Source organism: Aethalodelphis obliquidens, unplaced genomic scaffold (genome assembly GCF_003676395.1).
Source record: "Aethalodelphis obliquidens isolate GAN/ISIS:26980383/991018 unplaced genomic scaffold, ASM367639v1 scaffold6, whole genome shotgun sequence".
Taxonomy (NCBI): domain Eukaryota; kingdom Metazoa; phylum Chordata; class Mammalia; order Artiodactyla; family Delphinidae; genus Aethalodelphis; species Aethalodelphis obliquidens.
In genome coordinates this window covers 49,450,221-49,470,290 of record NW_020837950.1, presented here as the reverse complement: position 1 = coordinate 49,470,290, position 20,070 = coordinate 49,450,221, and the positions used below count along the sequence as shown (strand labels likewise).

Sequence of the window (20,070 nt, the reverse complement as noted above, 5' to 3'; positions counted from 1 at the left end):
TATAAAAATCTGAGTGTATACTTTTCTTATATACCTTATTCTCTTTTCAAAGCAGTTCATATTTAGAAATTATTAAAAGAAAACCTAATGCAAAAACAATATATTGTTCTTCCTATATCAAAACAGCTCAAACATTGAGCTCACGTTCTGTGATGGAAGTTTCCATGTGTGTAACCTAATTTAAATCCTGCCGTAACCCTGTAAAGCATTTTCATCTTCCATCACGTAAGCACAGAAAAGGGAGCTCAGCAGTTGCCCCAGAAAGTAAGGGCAGGATTCAGACGTGGGTCTATTGCTCCTGCATCCCATGCTTTTTCCACTGGATAGAGAATTTCAGTTTTGACCAGAAATATGCCTTGAGCTAGGGAAACAAACATACTGTACTGGAATTACAAACCTAATCAAATAAATTATAAGTGGAAAAGACTGATTTTTAATATGGGGGTATGTCATCTGATATATTTTAAACAGAAGTCATCTGTCTAAATAAAAGAAAGACTCGTATTTCAGTTGTCATTTAAATCTCAATAGAAGAGTTGATTAAATGGTGGACTAACCAGGTATTAATCTATGATTTTTACCCCTCAGTATGATCACTTGTATCTGTAGCTTGGGATGAACTCAGGATAAAATCTGAGGTCAAATTTTGTTTCTCAGAACAGCCTTGGAGTTTTCTGTGGCTAGTAAATGATCTGTGGGGATTGGCCATGTCACTAACTATCTTTGCATTGAAAATAGAGTGTAGAGTTTATCTCATTTTTCATTTTTAATATAGAAGTATCATTTATGATAGATGGGAGGAAGGAAAAGAAAAGAAGTATAGCTTAAGCTTAAATACAGCTAGCAATAAAGCTATTTGCCTCAGTAAATACAGTCAGCAGGGAGCTGATACCTGGTCTTCTACTGATGCTTCCTTTAATTTACTGAATAATTACAGGAAAATTATAGGAATTCCTTTTGTGTTTCATTCTCTCTGACTCTTAATTTAGGGTAATGCTCTTTGTGACCTACCTGTCTCATAGGGAGATGGTGAAGATTAATTATACCATGCCGGCCAGTTGCCCAGCACTGCCCCAGAGAAAGGTGTTCCATAAATCAGACCTATCATTAGGAGGCCTTTGTCTCAAGTCCCTGTGTAGTATAGTGCCATCTCTCCGTATCCTAATGGGAGGTCGCCTACATTCGGGCCAAGGACAGGCTTTCCCATGACACAGAGAGCATTTTTTCTTCTAGTTCTATGTGACTGGGCAGATTTCCACCTCTGCACACCTCCGTGTCCTCATTTGTGAAAACAGCAGTCCACAGTCCCATAATTCCTAAAGGGAACTTACCCTGGAGTAGCTCTGATTTTGTCCTTTTGCTTCTCCTGTCTCACCCAGCTTCTTGAACCTATTAAACTATATATTTTTTAAGCTCATGTGCTATTAAAGAGCTGTGGCAGACACTGGGGAAGGCCATCAGATTCCCCTCCGAGGAAGGCCTTGCTGGGTGGAGGTGGGGCAGGCATCAGCAGAGCCTCCAGAGTCCAGGGTCAGCCTCAGCTGCAGAGCTGGTCTCCCAGGTCCAGCAGGTCGAGGCCTTGTTGGACTTGCATAACAGTTCAGTGTCTCACTCTGCCTGATCTTCCCCTTTCTTTTATAAGTATTGATCTCTGTAAATATCTTCTGCTTCCATTTCCACAGAACCTGGTCAGTGAGAAGAACTTAAACATTATCTGAAAACAGGACTAGTAGAAGGGAATTCCTCAAGTTGCAAATGAATGGACTTTTTAATAATGAGCTTGTGTCATATTCTGTAATTTATTAATTTGGAAATAATATTTTCAGATTAAAACGAAGCGTACCCAAGAAGGAAAAGTTCAGTCACTATTAGGTTTGTGATAGAGTTTTTATATAGGTTAATTGTTAGGATTATTTTTCATTGGACATGAACGAAGCCTTTGACAGGTGAAGTTCTTAGTTCTATTAGTGGCATTTGTAGTAAGTTGTCATTTTAAAATCACCATTCTTTATCCCTAAATACATCTTCCTTAACCTTTTTGTGTAATTAACTTTTATCAGTCTTTGCAAAGAAACACACACCAAATATTGCACCTTTTTCCAGTATGCATTAGAGATATATAAAGTGTTTTTTAGCTTATCCTCAGATACATCATTTTGAGTGTAACTGAGGCCTTCCTTCTGTTTCCTCCTTTCTTCCTTCTCTCTTCTTTCCTAAGTGGTTTGGATATTATCATCTGTGTCTTAAAAAACCAGTGAGTCAGACAGCTACTATGAAATTGATCTCATTATAAAGAATGTATGCTGGGGCATTTCTAAGAAATTCAGTTTTATATTGCAATGGGGGGTTGATGTTTCCTTGCTTGTGATTTAGTTTCAAATTTGTATTGAGAGATTTGCCTTAAATTTTTTTGTTTATGTTTTGAAATGAGAGTTGTTAAAACTCAATGTAACTTTTAAAAAACTCGATTTCTCCCTACCTGTGGTTAAAGGATATGACTTAGTATTTCTGTTTTCTTTCACGTGTTATTGTTGATTTTTTAACTTAGAGCAGAAAAGCAGAGACTGAGGAATATGTAACTAGTCTGTATGGCAGACATGTAGAGAAGAGTTAAAAGAAGAGGGGCTTGGGAGAAGCAAGCATTTAAAAGACAATGGCATAGCACAGGGAGATCAGCTCGGTGCTTTGTGACCACCTAGAGGGGTGGGGTAGGGAGGGTGGGAAGGAGACGCAAGAGGGAGGCTTTCTTATTCAGATGGTTTTGTCTCGTCTGACTCTTAAGCAACCTCTGGATTGATTGACCAGGTTATCCTCATATCTCTGTGGCCACCTGGAGAAAGAAATAAGCCAAGTTGTATCAGAAGCAGTCTCCATTCTTTTTTTACCCCTACTTTTGTGTTTATTATATATGTTTTTTCCCTGTTTATTCACGAATTCATTTAGTAAATTTTTATTGCTTAGTTGCTATGTGCCAGACACTCTCTTAGGTGTAGGGTATAAAATGGTGAACAAAAATCAGGAAATCCACTGTACTGGACCTTACAGTTTATTGCAGAGATAGATCATTAAAAAAAAAAAAAAACCCTTACGACTAAATTAAAAAAATCGCAAGTGTGGCACATAACTATGAAGTGGAATCTTTGCTATGTGTGAGCAAGCATAGGGGATTTCAGCATGTTAGAAATGGCTTCCTGAAGAGAAAAATACTTGTTTTAGAATGTGAAGAATAAGTAGATTTCAATCAAAGAGAGGTGGAATGAGTATTCCAGCAGAGGGGCTACATGCACAAAGATTCTGAGGCGGGAGAATTCATGGCATATTTGAGGAACAGAGAAGCCCAGCCGGTGTGGCTGGAAGCAGCATGCTTAGGGACGTGGAGGAAAGTAAGTAATGGAGGGAAAGTGGAGGAGTCGGTGAGCTGGCGGTCCAGATGGTTGGAACAGGTTACCTAGGAAGTGTTGAATGAACAGTTGGGAAAGTGAGCAGTTTGGTGGTTAGAGATCAGGATTTTTACCTTCCTGCTTCTGGGGGAGGATGACCAAGTATCAAGGAATGACTGCTAGAGTGGTGACTGAACTGGAATGGAGGTGAAGGTCACTGGAGACGAAGAGGTCAAGGAACTGAGAGGCTGTGACCCGTTATCCTCGTGTGTGTGGAAGTAGCCCATCGTGTTGTGTTGGCAGGCTTTGGGTGAAGTAGAAGACCGGCCAGATGCCGAGCCTTTAATAAATGAAGTAGACTGAATGGAGGGAGCCGCTTAATCCAAATAACCACTTCATAAGATTTGAATGGTTTATGTGATCGAGATAGCCTGGATTCTGAGTGATATTTTCCCCACATTTTCATTATATTTTGGCCAATATATAGATGTATCAAATCACAGCTAAAGGAGCCTCTCCATTTGGGTTGTACATTCCAAGATGACAGGAGTTGTGTCTGTATAGATCTGTATAGATCTTCTTGTATTACCAAAAGGCAAATGGTGGACATCAATGAATAAAGCATGGTGATAAATTATGAATGAAGTAAATATAACACAGCTGTTTCGGATGGAAGATTTCACTGTTTTTCTTTTCACGAAAGCCTGCGCATTTTATGCACTTTCACATGGCTTCCTGTGTGACTCTGTGACTACAGTCACCTTTGCATGTACATTTACATAGCAGTCTCATGTTTTTTTCTTTCAGAGTGAACTTTTTAATCAGAATAATTAATTTTCCTCTGATTCTATGAGAACTTTACCATTGATGCAGATATTCTGAGGAGCCAGTTAGTCACATCATTTAAAAAGAGACTGCACAGAGGGTCATACTTTGGTATGACTGGGATATATTTTGTCTGGAAGGGATGTTCCCTCTCCCCAAATTCAAGTTTGTAAACTTGTATCATTCATCTAGGCAGCAAGTCAGCCACCTCTCTGTACCAAGCAATTGCTTGAGGGACTTCGGCAGTCTACAGAAGTCTATAAACTATGATTTTTAAAGTCAAAAGGAGTATGTTATGTATATGCAAAGGAAAAGACTTGCAAGACCTGCATCAAAATGTAAATAATGGTATATCTGGGTAGTGGAGTTTTTGTTTGTTTGTTTTTTATTTTGGCCACGCTGCACGGCCTGTGGGATCTCGGTTCCGCGACCTGGGATTGAACCCAGGCCATGGAAGTGCAAGCACTAAATCCTCACCACTAGACCACCAGGGAGCTCCCTGGGTAGTGGAGTTTTAAATGATACTTATTTCTTTTAGCTGAAATGTGTTGTGTGTGTATATATAAAACATATGTGTGTATGTGTGTGTATATGTGTGTATATATATATATATATACATATATTTTTTTCTAGTTAGAATCTATCATTTTTATAATAAGATTTTCTAGAAAAATAATATTAGAGTAAAAGGAACAAGGATGGAGACAAGTCAGGAATAATAATTAGGCTATGTGAAAAGGAAAAAGGTTTATTGTGTAGGAGATAGGTGAGTTGTCAAGGGTGGAATATGCAGGGTGTACTATCGCCACGTACTCAATTCTACTGCAAGAAGCTAATGCAGGATGCTCTCTTCAGTGGCCTCTGGTCACAGTCCCACACTTCCAGGTCACTTGGCAGAATTCCTAGAGTCTCAAGTTTTAAAGGAGCAAATAGTATGGGTTTCTCCCTAGTGCCTCTGACGTTTTATTCCCTGGGGAGAGGTAGCCGTTGATTTCTTTAACTGTGAGGAACAAAACCCCAATAAGCTCGTAGGGCTTCCCCTGCCGCCTTTACAGCTGTTAGGGAGCCATGTTTTGATTCTGATAATACCTGTGGATTAACACAAATCAGAAATTGTTTTCAGTGTCACTCTATCTACAGCAGCTGGGCAGTGGGTCTGTTCATTTCACGTGGGAGTGGGCGTTAAGTTCACATGTCAGTCCAGGACAGGTTTTTGCCTGACAGCTTTAAAGTTTACCACATAGAGACAAACATTTTCTAAACATTTCAGAGTTTAGAAGGCACCAGAGTCAATTTAGGTGGCATTTAATATGCCTCCTCGTAAACTGCGGGCCTTGGGCCAGGCAGGGTTGCAAAGAGCTTTTGCTTTAGAGCTGGCCCAGTTTGTAATGCCATGCCAATGCCAAACACATGTTCTAAATGATGCAGCACTTACCTGAGACAGAGCATTCTAGGTAAAAGATAAATATTCATTCCCAATGAATGACGAAGGATGACATCTAGAATGATGATAAATTAAGAATACCACTCTCTTAAGTCCAAGGAACTCTGTCCTGAATTTCAGATGCATTATATTTTCAGGATCAGAAAGAATAAGACGATACACTTTTTTTTTTTTTTTTTGTGGTATGCGGGCCTCTCACTGTTGTGGCCTCTCCCATTGCGGAGCACAGACTCCGGATGCGCAGGCTCAGCGGCCATGGCTCACGAGCCTAGCCGTTTCGTGGCATGTGGGATCTTCCCGGACCGGGGCACGAACCCGTGTCCCCTGCATCGGCAGGCGGACTCTCAACCACTGCGCCACCAGGGAAGCCCAAGATGATACACTTTTAAAGTGTAAGTTATCTAGAAAAATTTTAGGTGATTGGAAAGGGACACATGATATGCTCTCATGTAATGAGAACCTAGACTGTTCTTCATAGCTCTGCTTTCAAAGGAAATTGAACATGGAACTCTGAAAGCAGAGGAATGGGATGTGAAGGAAATAATATTCAGTAAATCCAAGTTCCAGATGGTTACAGATTTGTTAAAGAAAATATTTCTAATCTATAACTATTATATTAAAATATAGTAATTAGATCATTTGCACCCCACTGACACTGCCCTTCTCAGCTCCCTCAAACCCATTGTACCTTTTCACCTCTGCCCTAGATGAAGTCTTGGTCAGATTTCAGAGCTTTGCAGTTCCTTTTAGTCACAAGAACAGTCTCATTTCTCAGAAATGTAAAAGTCCTGACCAGCGTAATATTATTTAAAACTTCTCCCCTCTCCCAAGTCAAGCTTGTTTCAGGTTCGAGAGCCTCCGTCGCGCATGGAAGGGGTGTGATACCCAATGCATTTTGTCACCCACTTGCTCTCCCACTCACTGGCCCTCCAGGACAGAGCTGTAAGGATCTGTGCAAGTCTGATTCCAATGGTACAGTTGTAATCTGCACTGCTACCATCTGATGGATGCATGATTGCTGACTCTCCCTCAGGGGGCATCTGTGTGGGTTTTTGGACAGTTCCTCCTAGGGACCTCTGGTGGTAGTTATGCTGTTGATGACCATGCTTCCCCTGGCCGGATGTTTTTAACTGCCTTTCCTGCTCCTGGGCTTCTGGCATTCCACCCGTGTTGGGATCACATTGCCTCCCCAGGTGGGCCTCTTGGGGATTGCCTCTTGTAAGACAGTCCCTCCTGTGGGCCCACAATCAGTTTTCAGAGAGACATGCATCTTTGTCTGCCATAGGTGGAAGTATAGCCTGATCACAAAGCACTCTTTGCTTTGCAACTCCAGGGCAGCTAGCCAGCCACAGTTTTATGCCTTTAGAGTTAGGTTTAAAATAAGTAGCTGTTCTTATATTTCTCAAAATCTAAGGGATGCACCTCTTCCAGTATTTCTCTGAGTCACCCTTAGTTTGGTACCCTTGGGTAAGGTCCATTCCAGCGTTGGATAGGAGGGGATGCAGGGTGTTCTGACGATTCTTTCCAGAGCAGTTCTCCCTGGTGGTCTCATTACCTGCTCCGATACAGCTGGAAATGAGCAGTGGGTTCATGACAGAGATTGGCTTCAACTGACCTCTTGGGAAGTACTGAATATATGGTTTTAGCACCCTGCACCTGACAATTGTTTTGTTTTTAGCTTTCAGGATTTCAGCTAAAACTGAGACAACTTCATTTTAATATCTTGTTTCAGTAGTGGTTTTTCTTTCTCATTTAGGTGGCTACATTAAACCTCATATTTATGCAGGTAGGAAATAAAAGCTTCCATAAAATTTGGTAAACTAGGAATATATGATTAAAATGCGTAGAGACAAGAATTTTAGGTGTCTTGAATTTTTTAACTTGGGGAGTACACTTTAATAAATGATAGTTTCACTTTCCTTCTCCAATTCAAAGGCTACTATTATTAAAAACAATAATTTCTAGATTAATTACTGTTGACAGTTCATGAGTAGCTAGACTATAATAAGTTACTTTACCTTAAAAACATCATTCAGTGTCCTGTCTCTGATTAATAGAAATGCTTACTAATATGTTAATAAAATATGTTGATAAAATGCTTAATAATATGTTAATAATAAATGTCTGACATAGGACTTTTTTCCCCTTAACTTAAAAATAAGTTATCTCAAATCTGTAGTATTCTCATAGCATAGAAAGGAATGAATATAGCTTTTCACATATATAAATCTGCTGCTTTTTGCCCTTATTCCTGGCAGAGCCTGTACTGAAAGCCATTTTTTCCCCCTGATTTTCAACTTGGTGATCTTTTTGCTGTGGTTTGTCACTTACAACCAATGTAACATAAGATGTATATGGCTGTTTAGTGACTAGTTTTAATAATATAAATGAGTTTCTATTTACTTAAAGAGGAAAGTTAATACACATTTTGTGTGGTTTTTTAAGTTTAGAATTTAAGCAGTAATTTATCTTTCCCCTTTTTTTGAAAGAATAATAAGGACTATGGAACCAGGTTTAGTAGGGCCTGAAGCTTATGCAATTTGGGACATTCCCTAAGGAAAAGAAAACAAAATTATAAATACAGAATTAAACTCAAAATATATATTTAGAATGAAAATAGTCACAAGAAATTGTTTTTTAAAGCTGACAGGTAATGCAAAGCACAACAAAGTCCAGAAAAATAGCAAAAATAAACCTTGTTCTTTCTTCTCTGTGCACATACTTGCAGGGTGAACTGTAGTACAAGTTTATATCATGATGCAGCTCTGGGGTGTCCCGTCATCCCATGGCAGGCTGGGACGCGGACATATTCCTGGAAGCGTCCCTACATTGGGATGACTAGCAATAACATAATTATACCCAGAAGTGACTGCAAACCAAGTAAATGTATCATTAAATCCAAACTAAATTGTATCTTCAACTCAACTTCCCCTTAGCTAGATCTCAAAAATGTTCATGCCCACTTCAGTATTACTCAACACAAGGGGAAGTGTGATGGAGGGAATGGAAAGAAATAATGGTTGTAACTGATGGTGTTAAAATATCTTGTTCTGCAAGTTTTATGAAAACACATGATCACGTAGCTAAGATCCTTTCAGCGGCCTGTGCCTCTGAAAGGTCCTGAGGTTTAAGCTTTGTTAGCTTTGCAGTTATCTCTGGGTGAAACTCATTCACAGAAAAATGGATAAACAAATGTTCCAGTTGCTTAAAGGAACCATAAAAATCCATGTTTCTTACATTTCTCTCCTACGTTCTTCTAAATTATTATCCAAAGTTGTTATTTTATTTCTATTTTTAATGTTAAGATTAAACTACATAAGGAAGAAGTCCTCTGGAAAACTGTATAAATATTTTATACTTTTCATGTTTTGAATAAATTGTGTTCTTAACTATTAGAAAAACATGTTTAAGAATAGCAAAATATGTTTACCACAATAAGAAAAGCTAAAAAGAATAGCAAATCCCTGAAGTAAATGCTCTCTTGTGTTACTGTGCATCTGTCTGTAAACTATCTAGGCCACTGGAAAAAAATGGTAAAGTGTGGATTGTATATGCTTTGTTTCTCTTTTGGGTCCTTTTAGTCTCTAGGTAGTAAGTTTGAAAGATTTAATGCAACATGTCTCAAGTGATTTAGCTCTATTATGCCTAAACAGGAAATTGGAATTGTGCAGCAAATCCTTCCAAAACAAGTAAAATTACACCTGGGGAGAGTGCTATGGTATAGACCAAATTGTGGAGACTGAGGGCAGAATAACATATTATACAAAATTTATCTCATTGCCTCTTTACAGGAGTATAATTAGAATATTTTTTAAAATGTGTATGGATTAAATTATTATTATTTTAAGACTTTTTAAAATTTATTTATGGCTGCATTGGATCTTCATTGCTGCGCACGGGCTTTCTCTAGTTGCAACAAGCGGGGGCTATTCTTCATTGTGGTGCACGGGCTTCTGATTACTGTGTCTTCTCTTGCTGTGGAGCACAGGCTCAAGGCACACGGGCTTCAGCAGTTGTGGTACGTGGCCTTGGTAGTTGTGGCTCGCAGGCTCTGGAGCGCAGGCTCAGTAGTTGTGGCACACGGGCTTAGTTGCTCTGCGGCATGTGGGATCTTCCCGGACCAGGGATCGAACCCGTGTCCTCTGCTTTGGCAGGCGGATTCTTAACCACTGCACCACCAGGGAAGTCCTGGATTAAATTTTTGATGTACAATTAAAATTATGCTCTTTACAGGAGTATACTTAGAATATTTTTAAAAAATTTGTATGGATTAAATTATTGATGTACAATTAAATTATTGATGTATAGATACATAGAAATATCTTTAATTATTAATATGCATAGACTGATACCCTCATAACTTGTTTCTGTAGGGATTTGTTTTTTATTGATATATTAACAATCACTTAGGACATAGTAGTTTAAAAGGGTGCTATTGACAGACAGTCACCTGTTGTGTGTGAACTCTGTCTGACACCTGTGTCCTAAATGTCATCTTGGTAAGTTTTGCTCTCCTCCGGTGGACCAGTCTTGACTGTGGCCTGCTGTGGGGACTTTTCCTGGCTGTTTGCCTGTTGTGGATACCACCCTTTTGTTCCTAGACTTCTGGTTTGCTTCTCCTGGTGGGTTCCTCTGGTGACCCTCGCAATACTAGTTCCATGCCCTAGAACGTGCTGTGTGTGATATCTCCACGTCAGCAGAGTGGTAGATACACAGGCGGGCAGAGGTACCCCTCAAGAGGGAGACAGCAATGCCATCAGAGGCTGTGAACCTAGGGGGAGATCTGGCTAAGGTCATCGAGTGCTACCAGGGGCATCAGCAGGGCTTCCTGCCCACTCCCCTTTATCATCCAGAGGAAATCTACACTCCAGCAACAGTCTCATATTCAGTACTTTGTGCCCTGTGTCTCTTCTACACAGTTAAGTTCCTGCTTCCCCTCCCAAAGGTTAACAGCTCAATTCAAGTTCCTCAGCCCATCACCTAGAACTAGTGAGAGGCTTACTAAGAGACTGTCCTAAGACTTCTGTTAGGTCTGAATGGAGTTTTCCCATCTCCTCACTACATTTTTGGTAGCTGTGTAGATATTCTATATAATCAGATATTAAACAAACTTTTATATGAAAGTATTTTATATAAATTACTGCTTACTATTTGCAATTTTAAAAGATCTATAATATATTGTATTCTTTAAATTGCTGCTGAACAGGAGCCTTATAAGATAGGGCTTTTGTCTTACATTTGAATAATTTTGTTTAAAGCATTATTTTCGTAGATGTAATGTCGTGTCTTTGAACGAATACCATTATTGTGGTGGAAGAGGGAAAGTATTTCTCCTGTGGGACAGTGTAAGAATGGTACCACCAGATTTCACTATTCCTTTACACATCTAGGAAATAATCTAAATATATTCTCTACCAGCTCCCTCTGAAACAATATAATGTGATAAATTATTTATCGGAACAGCATTTATTTTGGTTGTGTGAAATGGATTAATGAAAGAGTATCATTAGTTTGTATGTAACTGGTTAACTTGATTTGTTTAAAAGTTTTACACTTAGGCGAATAAAAAATGTTTCCTGTATTCTTGTTTAATTTTGAGCTATTTAGAGTATACCATAAAACTGAATAACTATGAGTTTTTGTCCATATTTTACTGTATTGATTTTGTCTCTTTCTGACCACTGATATCAGTGGTTCTCCCACTATTTCAGTTGGCCTGAATAGCATAATCAAATGATTTTATGGAAAATCTATTTTCATAGTATATGCGTTCATGTAAAATGAATATTTGATGGAATTAATATACTTTTTAATGTATCTTTTAGGAATCTAGTTCTTTTAAAGTTGGACAGATTTTTAATAATAATAATACTGTGATTTATTGATTTCCTACTTTGTTCCAAATGCAGTGCTTGATGCTAGATATTTTATGCCCATTTGATAGAAGAATCTTTTGAGAGGCCAGGGAACTTTGGCAACCGGATAGCAACTCTTGTCTGCTCTGCTCTGAAACCTGAGATCTTCCTCTCCCTCCAGGATATTAGTGGGCAGCAGAAGTGATGGGAAGTGACCAATACCTGATGTCAGAAAGAATCTAGGTCAAATACATAGTTTAAAAAATCAATTTTATGGTATGGATTAGACATAGTTCAAAATAAGTGGGTAACGTGAAAGTATAATATTTAATTATGAATTTAAAAAACCTTTTGTTAAATGGGTATGACAGCTTTAAATCCATATACGTCACGCGCAGGTTTTATAATGAAGTGAACCTTTAAATAGTTCCTTTTAACTTACAATGTGGTTTTAAATATGACCTACTTAAGTGGACAGAATTTATATTCCTACCAGAGGAAGGCCTCATTTAGCTAGAAGTGATTTCTCTACAAGAAAATGTATTCAGAATGTAATCCCAAGACCTCCAGGAATACGACTTCTATCTAAGTATCCATATTATTATAGTGCTCCAGAATCCATATACTAAAGACTGTACCTTTTATTCAGAGGAGATCTCTTCAGGTGCTCACTGCCAGGTTATTTGTGGTGGTTTTATATTTTTATATCCTTGTTGGAGAAACTCAAAGCAATAAGAGATGGGAGCAAAAAAGTGTGAAGAAATAGAAAAGGTATAATAAACAGTTGCAGCCATACAAAACGTGCAGTGGCTTATATCCGTATTGTTGAATCTTCCCTCTTCTGAGAATGGATAACCAGCCAGGTTTGGTTTTAGAGGGGGAACAAGAGAGTCTCTTACTTGAGACTGTGGTTGCTTAGAAACCGAACAAATGTGAAAAAAGGTTGAGAATCAAGTTGGGCTGGTTGTAGTGCATAAGAGAGAGAAGCAGGATTCAAATAGGTGGATCTGAGGCATTGACCTCAAACTGGAGCATTGGGCCAGGGAAGAACCAAGGAGATAGGAGCAGGGAAGGCAGCAGCTTAAGCTGGGAAGCCCAAAGGCCAGCAGAACAAAAAATAATGATGGAATTGGATTTTAAACTTTCCATTTTTATGGGCCTCAGAGGTGACTCCTCCATAATTTCTATATAAGATGATTTTAGGGGTGGGGATGTTTGTAGGAAGGGGGAGCTAGAAGAGTTAAACCCTCTTGGGTGTAGCAAACCCATGTCTTCCTTAGGCTGTATGTTTACACGTTTGTGTGAACGGGCGTGTGCCTGTGTGTGTGTGTGTGTGGGTGGTGTTGTTGTGGAGGGAGAGGTGGTAAATGACCAATTATGACGGAAGGCCAAACCCCTCCCCTGCCCAAACCATCCGTCGGCATTGCCTATGCTGGCAAGGTCATTCCACACGCAGGGATGGGGGCAGATTGGGACACAGGCAGCGACCTGTGGGCTTTCACACCTCAGCAGCCTCTGAGGGCTTCACTGAAATACTGCAGAGTAATAATGGAAGCTAATAATGATGACCCTATCATGTCAAAAACATTAAATTATTTGTCATCTATGTAAGAAAGCAATAACTATTAGATCGCCCCCTTCCTAACACACACACACTCAAGAGGTTAACATTTTAAAGCTTTATCATTTGGGGGAGTAGTTACTTTTCAAATTTACTTACTGATAAAAGCTCCTTCCCTGAGGCTGCCAGATAAATAAGTTGTTGCTTTACGTAGCTTTAATGATACTCATTGCTTTTCGAAGGTGATTCAAGGCTAGCACTTTAATTTCACTTGTGATCAGAGTTATTTTGCATAAAGATTAAAATTTGACTTGGAACAGGAGTGAAGGATTTATTTTATTAGGTCCAAATTCACATTTTTTACCTCACTTGAAATAAAATATCTTATTAAGTATCAAAAAGTACCTTAAAGCTGGAAAGAAAGAACATTTTCTCAAAATTCTCAGAAACTTTTTTAAAATCCGGAGTTCTCTGTACTGGGTAATACTATTCCCCACTGATTCTTTGTCAAAACTGAACAATAATATATTTTCCTTAAGGCATTTTGATACGGTAAGTCTTCAACCATATATTGCTAACAGCATGTACCTTATCAGGCCTGACAAGATTGCAGCTTGATGAGTTATACTTTTATTCATATAACATTGTGAACTTGAGCTTCAAAGGAAGAATAAAGCCAAACTATTATAGGTTGAGTACTTTAATAAATATTAAATTATAAATGAAGCTGGTTCTACACTAGCTGTAGGGGGTGTGGATAATAAAAGAAAATCTTCAAATGGTGATACACAGTATTATGGATGTCTTTCTTGCCTTTTGTAATCCGTCTTTGCCTCTTACCATTGTAGTTGTAAGTGCTGGGAATGATGAGGTAGGGTGTATGATTTTTTTTGCCCACTGAATTAAAAGTAGAGGAAATTTTAAATGTAGAACTAATTTTTCTCTTTAGCAGGATAAATACAGAAGTGCGCTTTGGTGATAATAGGCACTTCATCACTCCTCCTCACCTACCTACTCCCTCCAAAGTCGTGAACTTGATGTTGAATGTGAAGCACACGGAGCAATATGCATTTCCATTTAATGAAGACTTTAGTTCTGTCATCATGTTTGAGATGTCACAACATGCCCTGATGGATGAGTGCAGAATGCCTTATGTTTCATAGGAGATCACTAAGTGATACGATTGTATGGAAGAAAGAGTAAGTGAAGCTGGGTATCAGAGAGAAGCTCATGAGAACCCCAGTCCTCGTAGTCAGATGCGGCACACACCCGCTAAGATGGCCCCGATGGTCCTTGCTTCCTGCTATCCCAGCCCTTCTGTAATTACTGCCCCTTAAAAGTGGGCCAGCTTAGTGACTCGCTTCTAACCAAGCACATATGGCAAGTGTGATATCCGTCACTTCCTGGGGTTAGGCTAGGTGAGATAGGGCCTTCCATTTTGCTAGCAGACCCTCTCTTTCCCTTGTTGGCTTTGATGAAGCAAGTTTCCATGTTGGCACGTGGCAAGGAAGTGAGGGCAGCCAGCGGCCAGCCAGGAACTAAGACCCTCAGCTCAACAACTCTTGAGGAACTAAATACTGCCTCCAACCATGTGGGCTCAGAAGCAGATCCTGCCCAGTTAAGACTTTCGATGAGACCCCAACCCTGACACCTTCACTGCAGCCTTGTGAGAGACCCTAAAGCAAAGGGCTCAGTTAAAATATGCCCAGGTTCCTGACACACAGAAAACGCAAGATTGAAAATACGTATTGTTTTAAGCTTCTAAGGTTGTAGTAATTTTTAATACAGCGATAGAAAACTAATACTTAGGTCTATTAGTTAGCTAGAGGCTGCCATAACAAAGTACCACAGATGAGGTGGCTCGAATGACAGAAATTTATTTTCTCACATTATGGAGGCTAGAAATCCAAGATCAGGTGTTGGCAGGGTTGGTTTCTTCTGAGGCCTGTCTCTTTGGCTTGCAGATGGCCATCTTCTCCCTGTGTCTTCACATGGTCTTCCCTCTTGGCATGTCAGTGTCCTAAACTCTTTAACTCTGTTTCTTTTAAGGACACCAGTCGTATGGCATCAGGGCCTACCTTAATGATCTCATTCTAACTTAATTACCCCCTTTAAAGACCCTATCTCCAAATACAGTCTCATTCTGGGGTACTGGGGGTTAGTTCAGCATATGAGTTTTACAGAGACACAGTCCATAAGAATAGGCTATATAAAATTCTATAATTATGTTTATCTCTTTAGCTAAGACACTATACCACTCACTTATTGTCCAAAGGTCTTTTGCTGCCTTGATTTTATTTTTCACATGATTATATAGGTATTAGATGATGTATAGCTCACATGGTTTAGCATATATATTTGCATTTTCCTGTCTCCATAACAAAATTATAATTCCTCTAAGCATGTATTTTTCATATGTTTTACATAGGCTACTTTACAGTATTTAAGATGGTGTTAGATACATTTTAAAAATCTGGTTTAACATTTTGTGTTTATTTGTATATTTCTAAATAACAATATTCTAGAAGTAGCTTGTCTTAAGAATGAAGACCGTTGGCAGGGCAGGAATAAAGATGTAGACATAGAGAATGGACTGGAGGATGGGGAGGGGAAACTGGAAGCTGGGGTGAAGTGAGAGTAGCATCGACATATATACACTACCAAATGTAAAATAGTTAGCTAGTGGGAAGCAGCAGCATAGCACGGGGAGATCACCTCGGTGGTTTGCGATGGATGACCTAGAGAGGTGGGATAGGGAGGGTGGGAGGGAGGCTCAAGAGGGAGGGGATATATGTGTGCATATGGCTGATTCACTTTTTTGTACAACAGAAACTGACACAGTATTGTGAAGCAATTATACTCCAATAAAGATCTATTTAAAAAAATAAAAATAAAAAAGATTTTCAAAAAAAAAGAATAAGCTTTGGGGATCCCAGAGGGAGTAAGACACAGCACCCACCCTTAAAGAATTCACGCCCTCATGAGGAAGCTATAAGGGCTTTGCTTCCGTGAAATTTGAGGTCATTCCAAAATATTTTGCAGACTGTGTAAGGAAAGGGTCTGACTCTCAATGATTTAACAAACATGGATACCATTAAAATATTTGACTTCTTAAAAAAAAAAGAATGAAGACTGTTAAAACGATAGGGGGCTTGAAATATTTATATTTATTTGAAGTACTTGTAGTTCTAGATGGTAAGGCCAGAGAATATCTGTCTTTATATTTGGTAATCCAGGTATAATGGATATACTGTTAGATCCTATCCAACGCTATGCTGATTCTTTAAAACACTATTTCTTTTTGAGCTATCTATAACACTATATATGTTTAAAATATTTTCCTAAATTGTCAAAAAATATGTATTATTATGAAATAGTTCTTTATAATGTATACCAGTGGTTCTCAAAGTGTGGCCCACAGACCCAGGAGTCCCCAAAACCCTCTTAGGGGATCTACAAGGTCAAAACTATTTTCATAATAAAGCTAAGACATTATCTGCCCTTTTTTTTGGTATGCGTTGACATGTATACATATTACACAAAAGAAATAGTGCATAAAATTGCCGAGGCCTTTGCATGAATCAAGGCAGTGACATCAAACTATACTATTGGACTCTTATTTTTCAACAACATGCACTCATAGACCAAAAAAAAAAAAAAAACTTCATTTCACTTAAAATTGTCCTTGATGAACCAATTAAAATTATTACTGTTATTCTTGACCTTCCATCACACATCTCTGGAACATTCTGCATGACTCAGTGGGAAGAATGCATAAAGCACCTCTATTCCATATTGAAGTACAATGATTATCTCAAGGAAAAACCCCTGCACAGTTGTTTGAGTTGGGAGCTGAATTAGCTGTTTCTTCATGGAACACCATTTTTATTTGAAATAACAACTGAACAGCTAGCTATGATTATTCAGATTTAGGTTTTCGACAGACATTTTCTCAAAAATGAACAGAGGGAGCCTATCACTTCAAGGAAAACAACGGATAGCATTTATTGCCAATAACACAGTTCAAGCTTTCAAACAAAAATTAAAATTTTGGAAAACTTGTATCTGCCCGTGAGAACTACACTCATTCCCAAATTTAAAGAATTTTCTGATGAGATTAATGGTGATATTAACAGTTGTTACTTTTCTGATAGTGTGTAATGAAATGTGTCAGCAAAAGCTATATAACATACTGAACCAATATTTTCCAGATGACCAGTGCATCATATTTTAAAATTATGCCTGAGTAAAAGACTCAAAGTGCAAGAAAGAACAATGGATTTTAATGTAGCAGGGTAAAATTTTATTATATTGGACAATATCCAGTGTTGAAAATAAATTTGATTTAAAGTTTATAACTTCATTGATATGATTCATAAAGTTTATTGATAAGGTTTCAGGTTTCACATTGCAACTAACCTTTAAGAAACTACCATTCATGGAGTTTGGGTATAATATTAAAGAATAACATCTACAATTATCTGAAAAAGCTATTACGACACTTCTTTGTCCAACTATATAACCTTGTGAGTCAGATTCTCTTCATACACACAACATATTGCAGCATATTGAATATAGAAGCAGACATGGGAATACATATGTTGTCTGTTAAACCAGACATCAAAGAGACTGGAAAAATTTAACAGTGCCACTCTTCTCACTTTTTTTGGAGGGGAGAGGGGAATATAGTATTTTTCATGAAAAATACGTTACTGTGCTGGAAAATCAGCATTTTGCTGCCATCATAGTAAAGACTGGTTCAGGCAAGAATCATCACTGATGCTAAATCTAGGGGGAAATTTTTATGAAGAGCAGGATGTTTTCATGGTCTTAAAATGTCTTCCCACATACTTGTTAGTTATAAAGGAAAATTAAAAAGATAATTATTTAGCAAAGAAATTCAACAGCACCTTGACTTGTGATCCAAGTTATCGTCACTTTTGAGGAGCAGTTGGACAATGTGTGTCTCCAGATGTGATAGCCTAGAAGGATAATGTGCTAGCTGAGGACACATAGTTGAGAACATATGTTGTAGCTGCAAACACATAGCCTCAATCAAATCATGAGTAAACATTTGACAACACCAAAATGAGAAATATTCTCTTAAAAAAAATAGACACGATGGTATTCTTCAAAAATGTCAGGTCATAAAAGGCAAAGGGAAACTGTGGAAATATTCCAGATTAAAGGAGCTAAAGAGAAATGACAGCTAAATGCTGTATCTGACCCTAGACTGGATCCTGCATTAAAAGGAGAAAAATGCTATAAAGGTCATCACCTGGTTAAATTGAGAAAATTGGAGTGTTGATGGTAACTTATTGTCTTAATGTTAAATTTGCTGAAGTTGATAACTGTACTATGACTGTATGAGAATATCACAATTCTTAGTAATACACACTGAAATTTTAGGGGTAAAGGACCTTGATGTTCATAACTTGCCTTCAACTGGTTCATTAAAAATTATTTTGGGTATAAATATAAATATTTATATTTATATATACATGTGTGTCAATTAGATAAATATATATGTACATATACACGAACATATACAGGGAGGGAGAGTGTAAATGATGTAGAAAATGGGTAAAATGTTAATGTGTCTGAATAAACAGTACACAGGTGTTTTTTGTACTATGCTTTTTTTAAAATTAATTTTTATTTGAGTATTGTTGCTTTACAATGTTGTGTTGCTTTCTACTGTACAGCAAAATGAATCAGTTATACGTATATATATCCCCTCTTTTATAGATTTCCTTCCCATTTAGGTCACCAGAGTGCGTTAAGTAGAGTTCCCTGTGCTGTACAGTATGTTCTCATTATTTACCTATTTTATACATAGTATCAATAATGTATATGTGTCAATCCCAATCTCCCAATTCCTCCACCCCTCCTTGGTATCCATACATTTGTTCTCTACATCTGTGTCTCTATTTCTGCTTTGCAAATAAGATCATCTATACCATTTTTCTAGATTCCACATATGTGTGTTAATAGATGATATTTGTTTTTCTGACTTCACTCTGTATGACACTCTCTACACTCTGTATGACACTCTCTAGGTACATCCACATCTCTACAAATGACCCAGTTTCATTCCTTTTTATGGCTGAGTAATATTCCATTGCATATATGTGCCACATCTTCTTTATCCATTCCTCTGTTGATGGACATTTAGTTTGCTTCCATGTCCTGGCTATTGTAAATAGTGCTGCAATGAATATTGGGGTGCATGTTGTACTAGTCTTATTCTTTAAATTTTCTGTAAGTATCAGTTATTTCCAAATAAAAGTTTAAAAGTTAAATGCAGTCACTTATGTTAGTGTAATGGCTTCATTATTGTTTTTAAGTGAATTTATGAATATGTGTTTAAAGTTTGCCTCGATTTTATTTCTAATAAAGTAAAGTAAACATTAATAGATCTAATCCACATAAACAAAAGCTTCGGGGGGGGGTCCTTGATAATTTTTAAGAGTGTTAAGGGGTTCTGAGACCACAGAGTTTGAGGACCATTGGCATAAACTGTGTGGGTGGTTAGGTAGGTGCCCCCCTCATTCTCTTAAGGCTGTTTTATGACACTAGTTAATGAGAGCAGATTTGGTAGATGCCACTTATGAATATTATAATCTTAACCTCTCTCTGCCTTAGTTTTTGCACTTGTAAAGTAGGGATAATAACATTGCCTATCTTAGAGGGCTATTGTAAGGTTTAAATCATTTCCTCTATGTAAAGGCTTTCAATAAGGACCACACTCTACAGTACTGTTCTTATTGGCAACTTATATTTCTGTGGTGTTCTTGCCTCTCTCTGCCATTTATTTTGTGTTTTGGCTAGTGATTTTGGTTATAATTATGTGCATATGAACTACTACAAAGAAACCAAGAAGAGTATCAGATGGTTTTTTAAATGCAAGTTTACAGTAGTCTGTGCCCCTTCAAGGAAATGGTTAGGGAAACAGAGCAGGGTGGAGATGAGCAAGCAGTTTGGTGTTTGGGGAGTTCTTGGTAT

At 38.1% G+C, this 20,070-nt stretch overlaps 1 protein-coding gene and 1 long non-coding RNA gene across 12 annotated transcripts in view; one reads left to right on the top strand and one right to left on the bottom strand.

Moving 5' to 3' along the window:
* The window catches only part of CAMK2D (calcium/calmodulin dependent protein kinase II delta), a 292,904-nt gene that overhangs the window by 87,056 nt on the left and 185,778 nt on the right, over nucleotides 1-20,070 (top strand). The window lies entirely within an intron of this gene.
* On the bottom strand, nucleotides 1,781-18,771 carry LOC113619039 (uncharacterized). Of its 2 annotated transcripts, none has more exons than XR_003432256.1 (2): nucleotides 17,976-18,771; nucleotides 1,781-2,830 (listed from the first exon to the last, which is right to left on the bottom strand). It is a non-coding gene; the product is annotated as an uncharacterized LOC113619039 (long non-coding RNA). The 2 variants fall into 2 exon arrangements; XR_003432255.1 differs by lacking the exon at nucleotides 17,976-18,771 and adding an exon at nucleotides 11,543-12,859.